This window comes from Colossoma macropomum, unplaced genomic scaffold, assembly GCF_904425465.1.
Source record: "Colossoma macropomum unplaced genomic scaffold, Colossoma_macropomum, whole genome shotgun sequence".
Taxonomy (NCBI): Eukaryota; Metazoa; Chordata; class Actinopteri; order Characiformes; family Serrasalmidae; genus Colossoma; species Colossoma macropomum.
In genome coordinates this window covers 35462887-35480201 of record NW_023494785.1, presented here as the reverse complement: position 1 = coordinate 35480201, position 17315 = coordinate 35462887, and the positions used below count along the sequence as shown (strand labels likewise).

At 39.1% G+C, this 17315-nt stretch overlaps 1 protein-coding gene across 1 annotated transcript in view; it reads right to left on the bottom strand.

Moving 5' to 3' along the window:
* zhx2a (zinc fingers and homeoboxes 2a) overlaps positions 1 to 15763 on the bottom strand; it is a 29024-nt gene extending 13261 nt beyond the window's left edge. The window contains exons 1-2 of the mRNA XM_036592561.1: positions 15323 to 15763; positions 7453 to 7558 (exon numbers count right to left, since the gene is read on the bottom strand). The gene's annotated coding sequence lies outside the window, so the exon portion shown is untranslated. The remainder of the gene's footprint in view (positions 1 to 7452; positions 7559 to 15322) is intronic.
* Between the last annotated feature and the right edge of the window lie 1552 nt (positions 15764 to 17315).

The window sequence follows — 17315 nt, the reverse complement described above, 5'->3', positions numbered from 1 at the left end:
TCCCGGTCACAGGGCTGGTTCCCTAACCTCCAGTCCATGACTGCAATTTTGTTTATTGTTTTATTGGTTTATTAGCAAACAATAAAATTTCTCAGTGTCAATATTTGATATGTTGTCTTTGTACTATTTTCAATTAAATATTGGGGTTAAATGATTTGCACATAATTGGATTTTGTGTTATTTACATTTTGCACAGTGGCCCGACTTTTTTGGAAATGGGGCTGTACTTGAAAACACTGTTTTCATGTGGACAACAAGCCAAAACAAAGAAAAACAAAGTTTTTAAAAATGTTCATACGGATGGAAACAGGACCTCAGAGACAAAATTACAAAATTAACAACATGTGATATTTGAGTTAGGACTATTAATGCTGAATTATTATCAGTTTATTTAGTGTCATATGCGCCCAACGTTTATGCACTTTGACAGACACTCTCATCCTATGCAACTTACAATTTAATCATGTTAAAGATGTAACAGCTGTTAAAGATGTATAAAGAAAGACTTTCATTAATGTAGCGTGGTGTGCCTGCCCGGGTAGGGAAGTGAACCCCAGCCTGCTGCAGGGAGAGCAGCGATCTTACTCTCTGCTCTATCCAACTAGTACCCCTATTTCTTTCTACCCTACTTCACAAACAGCACTGATCCACAGTCTCCATCCAATCTACACTTTACTGAACTCAGAGTCAATTAAAAGAAATGACAGCCTTAAACAATTGTGTTAAAGTGGCTGCCTATTGTGCATGCTTCCAGATCTTGTAATCAGCACTAGCGACATACACTTTATTCCACATCTATAGCATTCCATAAAAACCTAGCAATAAGTTTATAATACGGATTTTTAAAAATAATTCCCACCAAGGTAAATTTAGGATACCGTAATACAAAATAACCACACAATTATCTTGAATGGTTCCCAGTGTATGTATACACACTGAAAGTTCGACATCCATAACATGTTGGCTTAAAAAGAAACAGTTCGAACTCAGACTTGCAAAGGTGATTCTGCAGGAGAAATCAGATGCTGAGCATGTGTTTACCATCTGCATAAACTGAGCTTCTGGGTTTGCATATGGCTTTTCCAACAGAAACCAAATCTCTGACACCGCCCATGACTTCGATGGTTCTCATACCAATTACTGGGAGAGAGGGTGACAGTGAGAATTAAAAGAACAGGCTCACCTTTTGTCCATGTGTTTTTTTCAAAACAATAAAACCAGGACCGTCAATACCAATTAAATTAGTAATTGAGCAATTTCTTTAAAATTATATATAATTATATTATATATATATATATATATATATATATATATATATATATATATATATATATATATACATACATATATATATATATATAAGACGGGGCCTCTGGAGTCAATTCGGCTTAGTAAATATAATTTCAATGGATTACGGTACAGTTACATTCCTTAACTAAAGGTACCGAAATGTACCCTTGAGGGTGCCACCCCAGTGACATTGTGATACCACCCCAGTGACATTGTGATACCACCCCAGTGACAGTTTCGTACCTTTATTTCTGAGAGTGTATGATTAACAGCATTCTCAAAAGTTTTGAGTGGAGAAATTTAGCCTAATAACATAGAGCTTGTGAACTGTCTAGGTAAGTTTGACAATGAGTCCATATGTCCCCAGTGTAAATTCAAAACAGCACAGATGAGAAACGTCATTAAAATAAATTTTAGTTTAATTATGCTTATGCTGTCTCTTCTACATTGTAGTGAAAAAGCGTTTGCTACATTTGATCAACATTCTTTTCACTAATCATTTATTTTAATGAATATATTTCTTAAATTTGTCCAATTCAAACATAGAACTGCACTGAATTAATTGTTTTTTGCATCAATTTGCCAGACTTTTTAGCCACTCTTACAACTAGCCTCTCCATCTGTTGCAATTAACCCTACTTACAGGGTTAGTTGTAACGTCTGCACTCACTCTGCTTTCAGCTGATCTGCTCATAAACGGTATGTTCTGGAAACAAAATGTATGTTTTAATTTGTAGCACAGACACATAGGCTGCTTGTATAAAAAAGCTTGCACAACAATATTTAAGTTAATTAAGAGAAAAACAAAAAATTTGTAAGGTTGTGCCCTGCTCTCCCCATCGCCTTTGCCTGTCCAAAAAACAGAAGCCAATACACAAAACAGCAAGAGAGGAGCGTACAAATCATGTTCAAATGAGTTATTTTTCACCAGAAAATGTATAAAAGCTTTTGAACAGAGGTTGGCGTTAAGTGTGCTTCTTAAACTAGCACTCACAATAATGACATCACCACTCTTACTGAGCTGACCAAACATAAACATGAGGAGGATTTAGTTCTATTACTGGAAAAAGCACAGTTTGCTGATTTCCCTGCTCCAACACTCACCGTTTAACTCATCTGCTAATTCCTTGGTTTCACAGGTGTGTTAAAGTAGACAAATTATCAAATTGTGCTGGACACCGGCCATTCAGGACCAGAACTGAATACACCTAATGTATATCATTTCTGCCATCTCTGGTCTTCCCACCACAGCTTTGAGAAACAAAAGTAAGAGCAAGCACTACTGACCTCTAACTGTATGGCTGAGTCACAGAACCCAAAGGATTGAATCACAATCTCACAAACTCCAACTCCCCTGCAAAAGCCTCGGTTCTGGGACATCAAGTAATGTATATCCAATACAAAGAAACGGACATTTACTTTGAAGCTCAAGACCTACCTTATGGGACACAGGCTTCAGCATTTCCAATTCTGATTCATGAGTGAAGACAGAACGAAGCATTGCCAAAGGACTGTCATATATAACTCCGAATAACCATTTTTCTTTTCTTTTTAATTGTTTGCAACTATGAAAATACAAGCCTAAAGTGGCCAAATTGGCCAATTAGGCACCTTACCTGCAAGCTATGTTTACTTAATATTAAAGTTAATATTGGTTGCACTGTTGAATCAATACTGTGCATGCACTACTGAGCACTCACTCAAATGTCTACAGTCACACAGAACTATGTAGCAAAACTATGTATTGAGCAAAGCTACATGATCTTCACAAGAATGAAAAAACAAGCAAAACACACTCATTCTGCCAGCATACATGCTAAAAACATTAAAGGCTATGCAGGTAACAGGTTTTCACAAGCCTTAGGATGTCTCAATAAATGCATTCACTGCTTTCTTGTATCTACATTAATTTGCCTCACCCAATGCACAAAGTTCAAATTCTGTTTGTTGCAGCAAAATTTGACTGAAATATTCTGACTGTGGAAAATGACTGCAGTCAGCTTAAATAACTGCAATCATCTCAAATACCTGTGACAGGCCTAGTTAGAAGACTGAGGAATAATTAGAGATTGAGAATACAGTCAAAATCATCTACCATATTATATGTAATTTTTCACGGTAAATGCTGATATGTCATGAGATGCGTTGAGAAAAACAACTTCTGCTGTTTTCCCAAATAGTCAACAGTCAGCAAATAGTCAATACTAGTAATTTTGTGACATTTTTTTTTATTTTGGTTAATAGTGAAACTAGTTCACCAGGTCTCTCTGAAGTAGAGTACACAGTACGTGATTTTCCAGTTGCAGAAAAATTTTACGATAAACCACTCATGCCCATGACAACCGCTTACACAGCACAATCCATAGCATCAGTGTGGTTTTCAGTCTGTAAACTGTCGTTGAAGACCTGATATTCTCAATTACACCACAGTTAGTTCTAACCTTGCAATGTGATTGGCTGAGAGGCACTATGAGTACTTCCAATAACGGCTCTCCAAATGAATCTCTTTCTCACCTGTAGCATACCAAGGACAACCAGCCGTTAAAAAAGTAACAGCCACAGCCTGCAGACAAGAACTGTAAGAACAGCAAAGGACGCAAGCGACAAGGACAAAACCAAAACGGTCCCTTGGTAGCCAACAAAGCTACATAAGACACGAGTGCCAGACAGACGCCCCACTTCTATTTTTGCAATGAATCGCTCTGATGTTCCAAACTTAAATGCTGTGGGTGAGCCTACTGTCTTTATCAAAACATGGTTAAACTAATTTTTATAAGGACACTGCAAGCCTGCTGGAAGTTCGCAGTTCCATGTTTTTAATCTGCTGTGAGCTTCTGATATTACATTTAAATATACAAGTAAAATGTGTAACCAGTTCTCTCAAGATATTAGCTGTTAAGTTTGTATGTTTCCAGTGCAGACATACTGAAGGTTTTGTGGAATGATTCATTTAGTAGCCTTTATAATGCAGCAGCTTTGTATCAGAGCTAATTTTCTTTATGTAAATAAACTGTTTTGTTAATCAGTTTTTCTAAATTCTAAATGCAATGAAACTCAATAATGAAACCGTCGTATGGCCAGTGGTATAACCGCACTCATATACTCAAGGTTGACCCGTTCTGAGATTTTAAAAGCTGTGTAGTGACCACTAAGCTTAACAAAGAAGTCACCATTCACTCAATTTGAGGTAAGCAGCACTGTTTTGCAAGGATACACTATATACCCCACTAATACCCAAATTATCCAGCTATTTACCATGGTAATGAATGGTACTAGGGTTAGGCCGACAGATGAGGATAGATGATGCAGCATAATGATGCCACAAGCACCCCACCCCCGCCTCGCTTGAATGCATGGACAAGACACTACATACGTTATGAATTACATTGTTCATGGCTGTTATTTAACGAAACAAAAACTGTTTAACAGTCTGTGCTACACAAGCTATTTTCGGAAGGTTTAGGCTTGAAGCAATGGCCAAATCTAGAAATCTGCCGAGGGTAAACAAATACATACAATTTTAACACACTCTTCTTTATCATTCTCGCAGCAAAATGGACGAGATGAGACTGTGTAATGTGTGTAGAACTTTTTTGTGATGGGTGTGAATTTCCAGTACGTAGGTCTGCTGAACTGCTCTGCAGCACAGACCCAGTGAACGAATGGCCATCATGTGTGAGCTGTAGAGTCACTGCTGCATCACTCAAGTCACACAGAGGCAGTCAGCATAGAAAAAAATGGAGACTGACTCACAGGATGGAGCAACACTGGAGTGATTTCGGAGTAAGAAAGAACACTGACGTTCCAACTTTCCAAAAAAAAGCTTCTCCGCAAAATGAGCAAAAATCACGACGCTCCGCTCCCACTCCGAACCACAAACACGCTCTGCCTGCTATTATTCCAGATTCTTGGCTATAAACGTAGAAAACTATATTTATTATTTAGCCAGAGAGTTTCGAGTGGCACCTTTGTAGGACTAATGCTTAATTTAACAGTTTTTAAAGCTTAAAAAAGCAAGTGAAAATGTGCTTATTATATATTAATTATATGTGTGTCTGTATTCTGTAACTTGGAATACCACAATATGTTTAACATTGTGTAATATACGGGTTTAATGCACAGTAACCTTATCATGGACGCCGTTACTGCAGTTTAGTCAAACAAGTTGCAATTCCACCACAGATTTTTCAGATGAGCAGAGCAGCTCTGCTTTCACAAACTCCTACTGTGCTGTCACACTCTGATCACGTGATACAGACCCACCTCTGAGCAGAGCTTGTAAACAAGCAATGAGCAGAGCCACAGCACAACTGAAAGAGAACTTTTCTCCCTCAAAACGTTTCACCCAGCATTGAAAAAATGAAAAAAAATTCTCAGACTCACTAATACATGCATGCGTGCAACATAAACTGCGTCAGTATAAAGTACAAGTCACCAAAAATGACTGAACGTCACCCTGCTTGAGTTTTGTTTGGCAAGCAGCTCGACAGACTGCTAATGGGCTAACAAGCAAATCTAGTAATCTTCAGAGTTAGCCTTGAAACTGAAAAGCTGCTGAGTGATTCCCTGTAAACCTGGAACATATAAAGTAAAAAAAAAAAAGTTACACAAATATCTGTTACAAGATTCCAGTGTGGAAAAAAACTTCACCTAAGAAACTTAGCTGGAAATATATTTCAGCTGGTGGAGCTTAGCATTATCATCACTGATTCTCACAGAGGCTGTTAATAAAGGTTCAACATCCAACACTGTTATATAACAACAAGAAGATTAAATGATACAGCACAGTATGTGTCATTTTTATGTTAATATAGTATAGGTAATACTATTTTATAGATATAGTAAGCTGTATTTTATGTTGGAGCAGCTACACAGCTCTTTGTAAAGGTCTGAGTGCTCTACGGCAGGGTTCTCAAGTCCAGTCCCAATTAGCATATTCAATTCTGATGAAATTAACATGTTAAAATAAACCTTTTTCTTTATAATTCTCTAAAGGGGAAGACATTAAGGGCAATAATTTAAGCATCTTAATTTATTTAGCTATTAACAAGCAGTTTTAGGATGTGCAGACAAACAACCAACAAAATTAACAGACCAACAAAACGTGTAATTTAATGGGGCATGCTGATCCGTTAAAAACATCAGAAAGCACCTGCCAGCTAAACAAATGGTTGCCTGGACTTACAGTGATAAAATTAAGTTGCTTTTCACACAAACATGCAACTGCTGACTGAAATAGGGCGATCAGCTCTAAAATCTCAATGCTCCAAATCTAACTTTGTTCAATCTGTAAACAAATCAATAACTTTGTACATGTCGGATGCATTCTTAAGCTGTTTTTACAATGTTTTCTTTAAAAAAAATAAAATATTTTTTAAAAATATTTTTAATGCAGATTTCACTAAGGCAGGGATGTAAGTATTTGGGAAATGAATACCATAACCTTTTCCATGAACACACAGGAAAGACTCCCAAAAGAAGTTTAGCTTAAAAAAGGTTAGTACAAAGTACATCCGATTGTACAGACATTCTTTCACATCTTCACAGTTCTTCAAAGTTGGTTGCATTTTCTGCTTGTCACAATCCATGTAATCCCAAACACATTCAGTGATGCTGAGGTCTGGACTCAAGGATGACCAGTCCATTGTTCCAAGAACACTCGCAGCTTCTTTGTTCAGTTTGCAAATTTTCCTTTCCTTTTCTCAGTCATGGTTTCCTGAGAGCTACAAATACTTAGACCCATAATCTGTTGTTGTTTCACAGGATTGTTTTCAGATCTGAAACAAGAGTAGAGCCCAAATTTCTCCTGTCTTTCATCTCTCAAAGATGAAAGCTTTAAGTACTGTTTATCTAATGGTGGCTGTTTTGGTGGTCTATCAGTAGTCCAATTCTCTCTACATTTTTTCCCTTAATTTTATTTGACTTTCCCTTCCTTTTGATGGTGGAATCTCTTATATCCAATATCATCAGAAATATCTCTAGAAAAATTATTAACATGGACTTAATGGCCATGTTAGACAGAAAATGAAATAAATAGTGGTCTCTGACTTTTGCACAATACTCCACAATGTAAACCAAATGTGACCATTCTGAAAGATTTTTACATTGTTGATAATATCTTTGTATGACCCTAACCTAAAGCCTTTTAAGTAAGATGCTCACCGGTCAGAGATGGTCTCCCCTGAGAACAGGGTGTGGGTTAAGGTAACGGTGTAGAAGCTTTTGCTTCTCCACCACTTTTCCTTTGAGATACCGTCCTGTTCTGCACCTGCAAAAAAAAAACCAAACAAACAAAAAAAAAAAATCAATTGCCAGTTGCCATTAAGAGAAAGTCATCCTATTTTATGCATGAATCTATCTACCTTATACACCAATAAAGCACTGCAAAGAAGAATCCATTATAAGCATAACACTGCCTCATACATTTTGTAGTAACAGCATATTTCAATGACAAATTAACAGACTGCTTGTGATCTTATAGTCTAAAGCAGGGGGGAAAACATGGTTCATGGTGGGCACAGTTCTGCAAAAATGACTATTTTCCCTCTTCTGTCACTCTGAATTTAACCCATGTACAGCTTGCTGCTTAGTTCCTCAGCTAAACCAGTTTAACGAAAAAGAATGCTCCGGTTTGCAGTGCTGTGGCCCTCCAAGACTGGAGTCTGACACATGCAATCTAAAACAACAAGGCAAAATAGCAGTATGATGTTTCTACATATATTAACCAAACGTCCAAGCCTACTTTTTCCTTTACCATCAAACATATAGGATACTTTACTTGTTTCTTTCTTCAAATATAAGCATCTAATTAGTCCTTGTATGACAATTTGTCAAGTTTTCTAAAAATCTAACTAGTCTTTTCAACAAAGCATCAAAGCAAGAATGAAGCAGAAATTAAATATAATGCTCAAACATTCACAATTTCTTTGTTCATAAGCATGCACAACACCACTGCAGAGTTTATTTTCTTACCAGGATAGGTGACATTTTGAGATTATTTAGAAACACCTGAGAAGTTATTTTTTCCATTTGATGTTTTTTGTATTGTGTGGCTGGAATGTAATGTGTACCTTGTTCACAGGACTGACATATGAAAAGGTCCAGGTACTCCTCCAGACAATTTTAATATGGTAGTTATTCTCCTATGCTGTGCTGGAACTGTTATTGAACTGTGGTGTTCAGGATTATGTTTCCGAAAAGCTTTGCACCATGTTATCTACAGAGTACTGTTGTTATACGGTAGAAAGAAGTTGAAAATAGAGCTGTCACAGTTGATACTGATATTAGTATTCAAGTAACTTACTGATTATTTTGATGATTAATTGTGTAATCAAACAATAAAAATTAACAACTGAACAACTGAAACTGAAAAATCTTCCAAAATACATTGCTGGAAAAAGAAAACAAGAAGCCTTTCAAAGCGTTTCATTAAGAGCCCTAGTGGAAAGCTTCGGAAGCCCATTCCCACCAGGACCCACTACCCTACTAACAATGCCTTAGTGTCTTACAACAATGACTTATTTTCTCAAAATAGTAATTTAATATATTAATAATCTTAACTCCAATCTTAACTCTAATAATATATTAACTTAGTACTTAATATCCCAAAATAATTAATTCTGTGACATTTTCAGCACCTTGTTGTATTTTAATATTTAGAGAAAATATTGCTTTGAGATACTAATTCAGTAGTTTGAGAAAATGTATTATTTTTTTGGAAACTGCATCAATATTTTGACATCCTGCTACCGGAAACAGAGAAGAAAAATTTTATTCCCGGCAAAAAGGGGATTCCGTAGAAAGTTCTGTATCACAGCTCTCAGTTGCAGAAATTGGAAACAAAACCTAGTTTTGTTTCTGACAACAATGAACGAGTCAATCGTACATCTGAATATGAATCATATGAATCGTAACTCATATAAGGGTTTCCCATTAATGTATTAAAGGGAAATCAAGGAGGGGCCACAGATTAATTTCCACCACCACAGTTTCATGTTGCTGAGGGGAGGGAAAAAAAGCACAAGTCAGCACTGGTGCTTCCCCAAGGCCTCTCCGATCCCTCCTCTCTGCTATACACAAACTCGTCCCAAAGCGCGCACACAGTCAGACACACACAGTTAACAAACACATGCAAAAGCACACAAGAACTCAACCTTTTCTGTGTGTAGTAATCTATTGAGGGCATTCTGCCATGTTCTAGGGTATCACAAATTACAGCAGGGTACATTTGTCCCCTAGTGACATCCCACAGTGCACCTCAAAATGGAGGGGATGACTTTGCGCCCTAATCAATGTAGTGTGTTTCAGACTGCACTCAAAATCCAATCAATCTATAACCCATAGTGACAAAATCACCTACTATTCCAGCATTTTTACAGATAAGTTAAATGTAGTTTTATTCTACATTTCTAGATTTTTAGAACATGGACATGTGTAATGTGATGTTAGATATGCTCACGTTCGGTTAGTCTGCAGACGACCTGTTATGCTGTGGAAGCCAGGCATATAGTCTGTTTACATGTGTTGTCACAATTTTCATATTATTCCAATAATTAATTTAGCCAAGCTCTCAACTGTAATGACATAAAATCATCCTTCACTCTTCAGCTAGCAAGCTAACTGCTTCAGATTACAACTCAATGCAAACTGCCCAAACAGGTCATAGGTAACATTAGGACGTTTGCATCCTAATGTTAATCTAGCAATATCACAATATTTATCATAGCATGTAGGGGATATGGCCAGTACCAACACTGACCAACTGCATGTTCATGACAAAGAAAGCATAAATGGCCTTGTTTAATTACACTTAATGCAATGTGCAATATGTGTAACTGTATAAAAATAACTGTATTCATAGTTTAATATTTTCAATGTAACAAATCTCAGAAAAACTAAAATGTCACGTATCATTAAAATGTCTATAGTAAAATTAAACTAAACTAGGACCCCTGATGTTTTTGGTAGTTAAAGGGGGAACTCGTTATAATATCGAATAGCCCTGTGCCCAGTGACCAAGTAACTGCAGTAACCTCCAGTGACTGTAAAAATGGTCAGTTATTGATTTACTCCATGCAAATCATATCAACACACTAGTATTCTCCACATGTTAATATGACTGAACCTTTAAACATGTTCATTGTAGCATAAATGAGATTGTTCTAGAAATGGGATGGTTGAGCCGCACTGGTTCCTTAAGTGGTCCTTCTACCAAATCAGTGAACCAAAACATACTTTGAAATGAATATATCAAAACTTAGAAGGGAAAGAAGTCAAATTTCATGGGGTTTCCTGCCACCTGGGAACCACTTGCCTACCTCTGCATAGTCTGCCTTGAAAGTGCATTCCAGCTATTTCACCTAAAAGCATCGCACCATGATGTTAACGGTGCCACTATCACCTTTTGTAAACTAATGATGAATGGCTGAACAGCTTTTGAGAATGGTGTCTCTATTTTTAAGTCACCACAAACTGTCCAGGTGTGTGAGTTATGACATGAAAATACAAGTATCACAGCAAGCGCAAACTTAATGCACTGATACTAATCCAGTTTAAATCAACTACCAGTTCTCAGCACAGAAGTATCGGGAGTTCCTGTGGAAATGCTCTGCTAGAATTATAGAAATTTTTCACAATCAAAAACTTATCAAGTAATACCATCTTATGTGAGGTGAACAAAGGAAAAGAACTTGAACACCAGAAGGTGTCAGACGTGTACTGATCGGTCAGCTGCTGAGCGGGTCCTGTTCTAAATGTGCAATCAGTTTGTCTTTTAATTTGATATACAGATGAGGCTGAGAGCTGCTCTAGTTTTGCAGATGAGAGCTTCTTACAGTACGGTCCAATCCCATTTCACCCCTCGCCCCTACCACTTAGCCCTTAGCCCTTCATTTTGCATGTTCACGCCCAGGGGCAGGGTGTCCCAATTTTTGTTGCGACAGAGCGGTAGGGCGAAGTGTTTAGGGCTACATGGCCGTCCAAATGGAGGTTTTTCAGAGGCATACTCCAAACAGAGTGTTATGAGAAAAAAAAGAAAAACCAGCAAGATGGCTGAGCAAGCGACCAAAGAAACCCACAAATGAGTATTTTCTCCATTAAAAATGACTTAACATCGTATGTATATGCATAAAAAGTCCCTAACAGTATGCTAATGCCTCGGTAGCTAGCTAGCTAAATTACCCGTTCCACCTTAAATAGTCCAGCAGTGTTGACGCCTGAAGCACTAGAACGTAACTGCTGCTTCATTTAAGGTGGAACAGGAAATTTCAAACAAGAAGCTGGCGAATAGCTAACTTAGCTAAGAATTAAGAGTGGGCAATAATGAATAAGGTTGCCTACAGAGCACCGCAAGTAGCCTGTTGTAGCCTGTGAAGTAATGTTCTTCTTTATTTGAGGGCTGTCTCATTTTGTAGGAGAAGATTTCAACCACTACCCGTTGTAATTCAGTTCCAAGGGCCAAGGAGACACTCAAAAACAAAGGGTAGGGGTAAAAAATAAGGAATGGGTTTGGGCCTAAGACTTTAGAGACATGCTGAGATTTTTGGCCTACTGACTAGGAGAAAACACCAGGGGGGGAAAAGTATCACTCATGCGTAGTGTATTTTACATGTCTTGCAACCTAGTTTTAATTAACAGAATTATGAAAGAACATGCAACAAAACGATAAACAACCCAGAGGCATGCCAAATCAGGCATTATTGCCTTGAGAAGTATGAAAGGTCAAAACAGCAAGACAGTATAAACCAATATACACCAACAGGCGTCTCTGGAACGCACTTACAGTTGCAGCATGTAAAGTACATGAGAACAGACAGTACTTCGAACTTGGTATGAGAATAATTCTACTGATAAACAATTATTAGTCTATTACTAAAGCTGGGCAGTATTATAGCCAGGTCTCTTACCTATACCTACATGTGTTCTTGTCAGCATAGAAAATGACATCAAAAACATTTAAACTGCATCCTTTGTAACATGGCACAGACTATATAATGACATATTGTGTAAATTTTAGGCTACATGTTCTATGCCAGGGCAGGACAGAACCTAATCACCCATTTGCGTGGTGGTGCAAGTGTGAGGTTGCAGTGTAGTTTTGTTTCCAGAGGCCATAGGGACCTTGAAAGGACACACACAACCATAAACGTTGTCCTTTTCTAGAAAATTTTGGGCAAAACGTAGCTGCCTCTGCCAGTAAGCTAAAACTGGGTCGTTGCTTGATCTACTGGCGCTACAATGATCCAACGCATTCCTCCAGATCCACACAAAAACATCTCACTGACCACAAAATCAAGCTGTCGCAATGGCCAGGCCAACTGAGAAGAACGGGTAAAAGCAAGGACCAAGGACTGATCTGAAGATATTTTGCATGAGGAAAAATGAAAAAAGGTGTCAGTTCCACAAATGTTATAACAGAACTTTGGGCTTTTAACAGTAATGCCAAGAATTACCTGGTTCCAGAGGAGAGAGAAAAAGATTTTAGCTTAGTGAAATTGGTATTGTAAAAATACAATTTTCTCACGGTACTGAGCATTTGATAGACAAAAAGCACACTTGGTCTACCATTAATCGAGGGAGACAGCAACACAGGACAGAAACATAACCCCAATGACCAAGGAACGATGCATCAGTTGACTAACAGTAGAGTCAGGATGTCCTCATCACCACTAAGAACCATTCAGCCCAACCCACACATGCACTGCTAAAATATGACATGGTGTAATGCGAAATCATAACTTGTTGCGTTAAGTTTAACAGTAGCCAAGTCAGCGGTTAGGATGAGAGCATCACAAAATCTGAAACAACCCGCTATACCTCCTTAGGAGCGCAGAAACAAAGGTAATTATATTTTCTGTGGGGATTACTAATAGATAACATGGCCCCAGTGTGAGGCAAAACACCCTCACAAAGACGCTCTCCATTCAGTGAAGTCATGACCACCACCGACAGAGAAAACACAGCTTTCAAAGGAGCCCAGCCCACGGCTATGACATCAGCGACTCTGCTGGCTTAGTCACCGACGGCACAAGCTACAGGCAGAGGCAGCAGTAGCAACCACCTCCTCAAAGACGTCAGCTTTTCAGTATGAACGCAGGCAGCCATTTTGAATCCGGCCAGTCACCTGGCACAAAAACACATTTTGTGCCAGAGCCAGTGAAGCAGAATTGAGGTCTTGAGATCTTGATATTTTTATGACTGGCTGCAGCCACAAGACTTCAAGTATTGGTTCTGTCACTGATAGAAAGTTTGAAAAGGACAAAACTTTCCTAACTGTGAGCCACTCATGACAGTTAACTTTTACATTCACTGAGCATCTTCAGCCCTATTTCTAAGATACGCAGTAGTGATACAGTAGTCAAATATGATACAGTATGACACAAATACGACAGTCTAATGTCTTTATTGGTCACTATACTACTCAATACTTACTACAGAATCTGTCAATACACAACTCATTGTTCACTATTCTGAGCACAAGAAAGCGTATTTGCATACCATATTCGGACTGCTCCTTTTCGGTTAGTCTACCTGATCAATTAACTGCACCGTCAGATGTGTTTCAGCTAGAAAACACTTTGACATGTCAACACAGATTTCATTTCTGGCATGAAGAAACCGTCCTCCTCAGATGCCTCAGGGCACTGTTTCCCATGTCCAATCCTGGAATATCTCCACTTATCAGCTATCAAACTCCTTCATAAGGTGAAGAAGGAATGCTTGAGTAAAAATAAATAAAAAAAAAAATAAAAAAAACACTAAGCACTATAGAGCAGTCATACCAATCTCCAGGATATACTTTAAAGGTATAACTCACAAATGTCACCGCAGGAAATCTCCAGGTCTATCAATGCACTGTAAGGCGGCTCCCCAGTGCTGGATTTTGACACCCCTGGTTTGTGAACTTGAAAAACCCTTTACCTTTACTACATCAAATAAGGTGACACAGTCCCTTTCATGCCTCATTTCCCAGACCGTGGAGTCCCTTTTCCTTTACCACATCTTGACACGAGTGAAGTGATAGAGTCCTCCACCTAAACGTTCTGACAACACTTCAAAAACATCCCTACCACACGCACATCTGTAGGCTGAAGCTAGTTTTACATGTCTCTCTGAAGAGATGAGGGTGCCTACAAGACAACCAAAAAAAGAGTCATCACCACCTAGCCTGAGATGCTTGATTTTTTTGTAATGAGTTGAACAGAATATACATCAGGAAGCAAGACGTTTAGGTTAAGATTGCAATTCACACAGTTCTGGTTTCAGCCAACCAGCTGCTGTGGCCACTGAGTTGTTTTTTGGAGGGGGGGCAGACCAGCAGAGATGAGAAGAGGCTGCTGCAGTGTGGCTGAGCCATGCAGTGTGGTAGGAGAAGGCGTCACCGCTGCCTACATCACACGATTCGGACCCCCCCAAAAAATCAAAGTAGCTACGGCTAGCTTAGCGATTTCCAGAAGTCTGCGAGTCACGTTCGCTTCATACATATGCATGAATAAACCATAACCAGGGCGAACGGGGCACGTCGGTTGGTATACGGTGGGCTAGCGTTCAAAATTACGGACCTACACGCTCACTTGAGCCGACGGAACGCCATGTCGACGTCGGTAGCCATATTTTTGCTGGTTATTTCGCCACCGGAGCAGAAGACATGTTCGCGTCCTCTCCTTCTTAAAGGGTATTTTTTTAAAAACAAAAAACACCAAAATAGCGTTAAGATAACGTTAAAATCGCGGCGCGGATGTGTTTTAGACGCGAGGTTAGCGGGTCAGCTGCGTGAGGGTTATTTTTTTTCTTCACATGCCCACTTTTTTCCACAATATGGCCAGGACAAAACAAAGTTGAATGGATAAGTTAAGAAATGATATCGACCGAGTTAGAGTTCAGACCGTTGGCTCCGGCTAGCTCGGCTAGCTAACGAGTGAGTGAACGCGCACGCAGCGGCTCGAACTTTTTTTCTGAGGGGGCAGCGTTATAGCTATTTGTTTGCTGGTCTTTGAAGGCGAGGGGAGTATTTAATTCGGCGGTTTTTCCTTACCTGTCCGACCACGTATGGTGGAGTGTGGGGCGACGGTGCGAGCAGCCTTGTCCCGAAAGTGCCCCTTTTTCCGAGCGGAGGAGGAGCGGCTCGGTTCGGTAACTGTAAGATTCGAACCGAACCCTAAAGACAACGGCCGAAAAAAAATCCGCGAGCGCAGGGGGATCTACGCCAAAAGCCACATGACCAGCGACGTCAGCAGCGGCATTTGCATACGATACGAGGAGCCCGTCCATGCCGTCCTTTACAAACGCGAGCCGTGTGCGCGTCCGTTTGTTTAAAGGAAAAAACTTTCGTAATGACTGACTGAGTGTTGACTGAGGGAATTGAGCCTGTCCTCTCGGCAGCGACTCCTTTCACGACTGAGCTTCCTCCCTCTGAAGCTGAATGAAGCGCTGTGGTTTTGACGTATCCCTCTGCTGTTTTAGGTGATAGGTCATTGAATATTCAGCATTTTGTGCGAAGCCAGCGACTGATAGGGCATCTCTCTCTCTCTCTCTCTCTCTCTCTCTCTCTCTCTCTCTCTCTCTCTCTCTCTGATCTCCTCCTACTTTCAACCACGAGTTTAGGACGAACACAAAAAATGATATCTATAGGCAGCTATTTGGATGAGTTTATTAAAGGGGAACTCCACCAATTTTTTACATTTGGAAATTAAGTCATTCAGAGCGTTTTGATGTGCAACGCATCATTTTAAAGAAATCTACACAGTCAGAATGTCATAGAATGGTGGTGGTAGGAACCAGACATCCGAGGCACTTACCGCATTTAAAGGTGCATCACAAAAAAGTCATTGCATGAAATGGTTACGAATATGCTGTGGCACGTTTTACTGTAGTTTTGCTTATAAGGTTTCGGCCAAAAACACAATTTTTAAAATCCATTCATGGCAAAAGGGTGCAGGGTGTTGTAAAGCAAAATAGTCCTCAAAGAAAACCTTATTTTGTGGATTTCCCACTGTTTTCTGTGTAGTGTAAGTACAGGTAAATAAAATTAGTTACATTTTTGTGATAGACATTGTGACCCCTGGTTCCTATCAAATTCAGAACCATTAGCCAAATGTGTTCGCACACAGACCTCCGCATTTAACCCATTGGTGCAGTGAAACACCACATACACACGAGTGAACACACACACTAGGGGGCAGTGAGCAGACTTGCCCGGAGCAGTGGGCAGCCCTATCCACGGCACCCGGTGAGCAGTTGGGGGTTTGGTGTCTTGCTCAAGGGCACTTCAGTCACGTACTGTCAGCTGAGGGGATCGAACCGGCGACCTTCCGGTCACAAGAATTTTTAAAAATCAGTGGCGTTCCCCTTTAATGTTATTTGTTAAAGAAAATATTATATAAACTCATAAATCTAAACAAAATAAGATGTCTTCTGGACAATTCTGCATTTAAAGAGTAGTTTGAGTAGTTTGAGTAGTTTGGCCAACTTGTATTTGGTGTACAGGACTTTTTCAAGCATTTGGTCTATAACCCGATTTCCAAAAAAAGTACAAAATGTAAATAAAAACAAAATGCAATGATGTGCAAATCATTTACACCCTATATTTCATTGAAAGTAGTACAAAGACAACATATAAAAATGTTGAAACTGAGAAATCTTTTCTATTTTTTTTTTTAAATATATGCCCATTTTGAATTTCATTGGTACAGGGGCAAACAAAAGGCTGGTAAAGTTGTGTGATGCTAAAAAACACCTGGTGGTTAGTTGGCAACAAGTCAATAACATGGTTGGGTATAAAAAGGGCATCCCAGAGAGTCTTTCAGAAGTAAAGATGAGAAGGGGTTCACCACTCTGTGAAAGACTGCACAAGCAAATAGTGTAACAATTCAAGAATAACGTTTCTCAGCGTAAAACAGCAAAGAACTTTTGCTTTTCATCATCTATGGTACATAATATCATTAAAAGATTCAGAGAATCTGGAGAAATCTCTGTATGCAAGGGACAAGGCCAAAAACCAGTATTTGCTGGCTATGATCTTTGGGCCC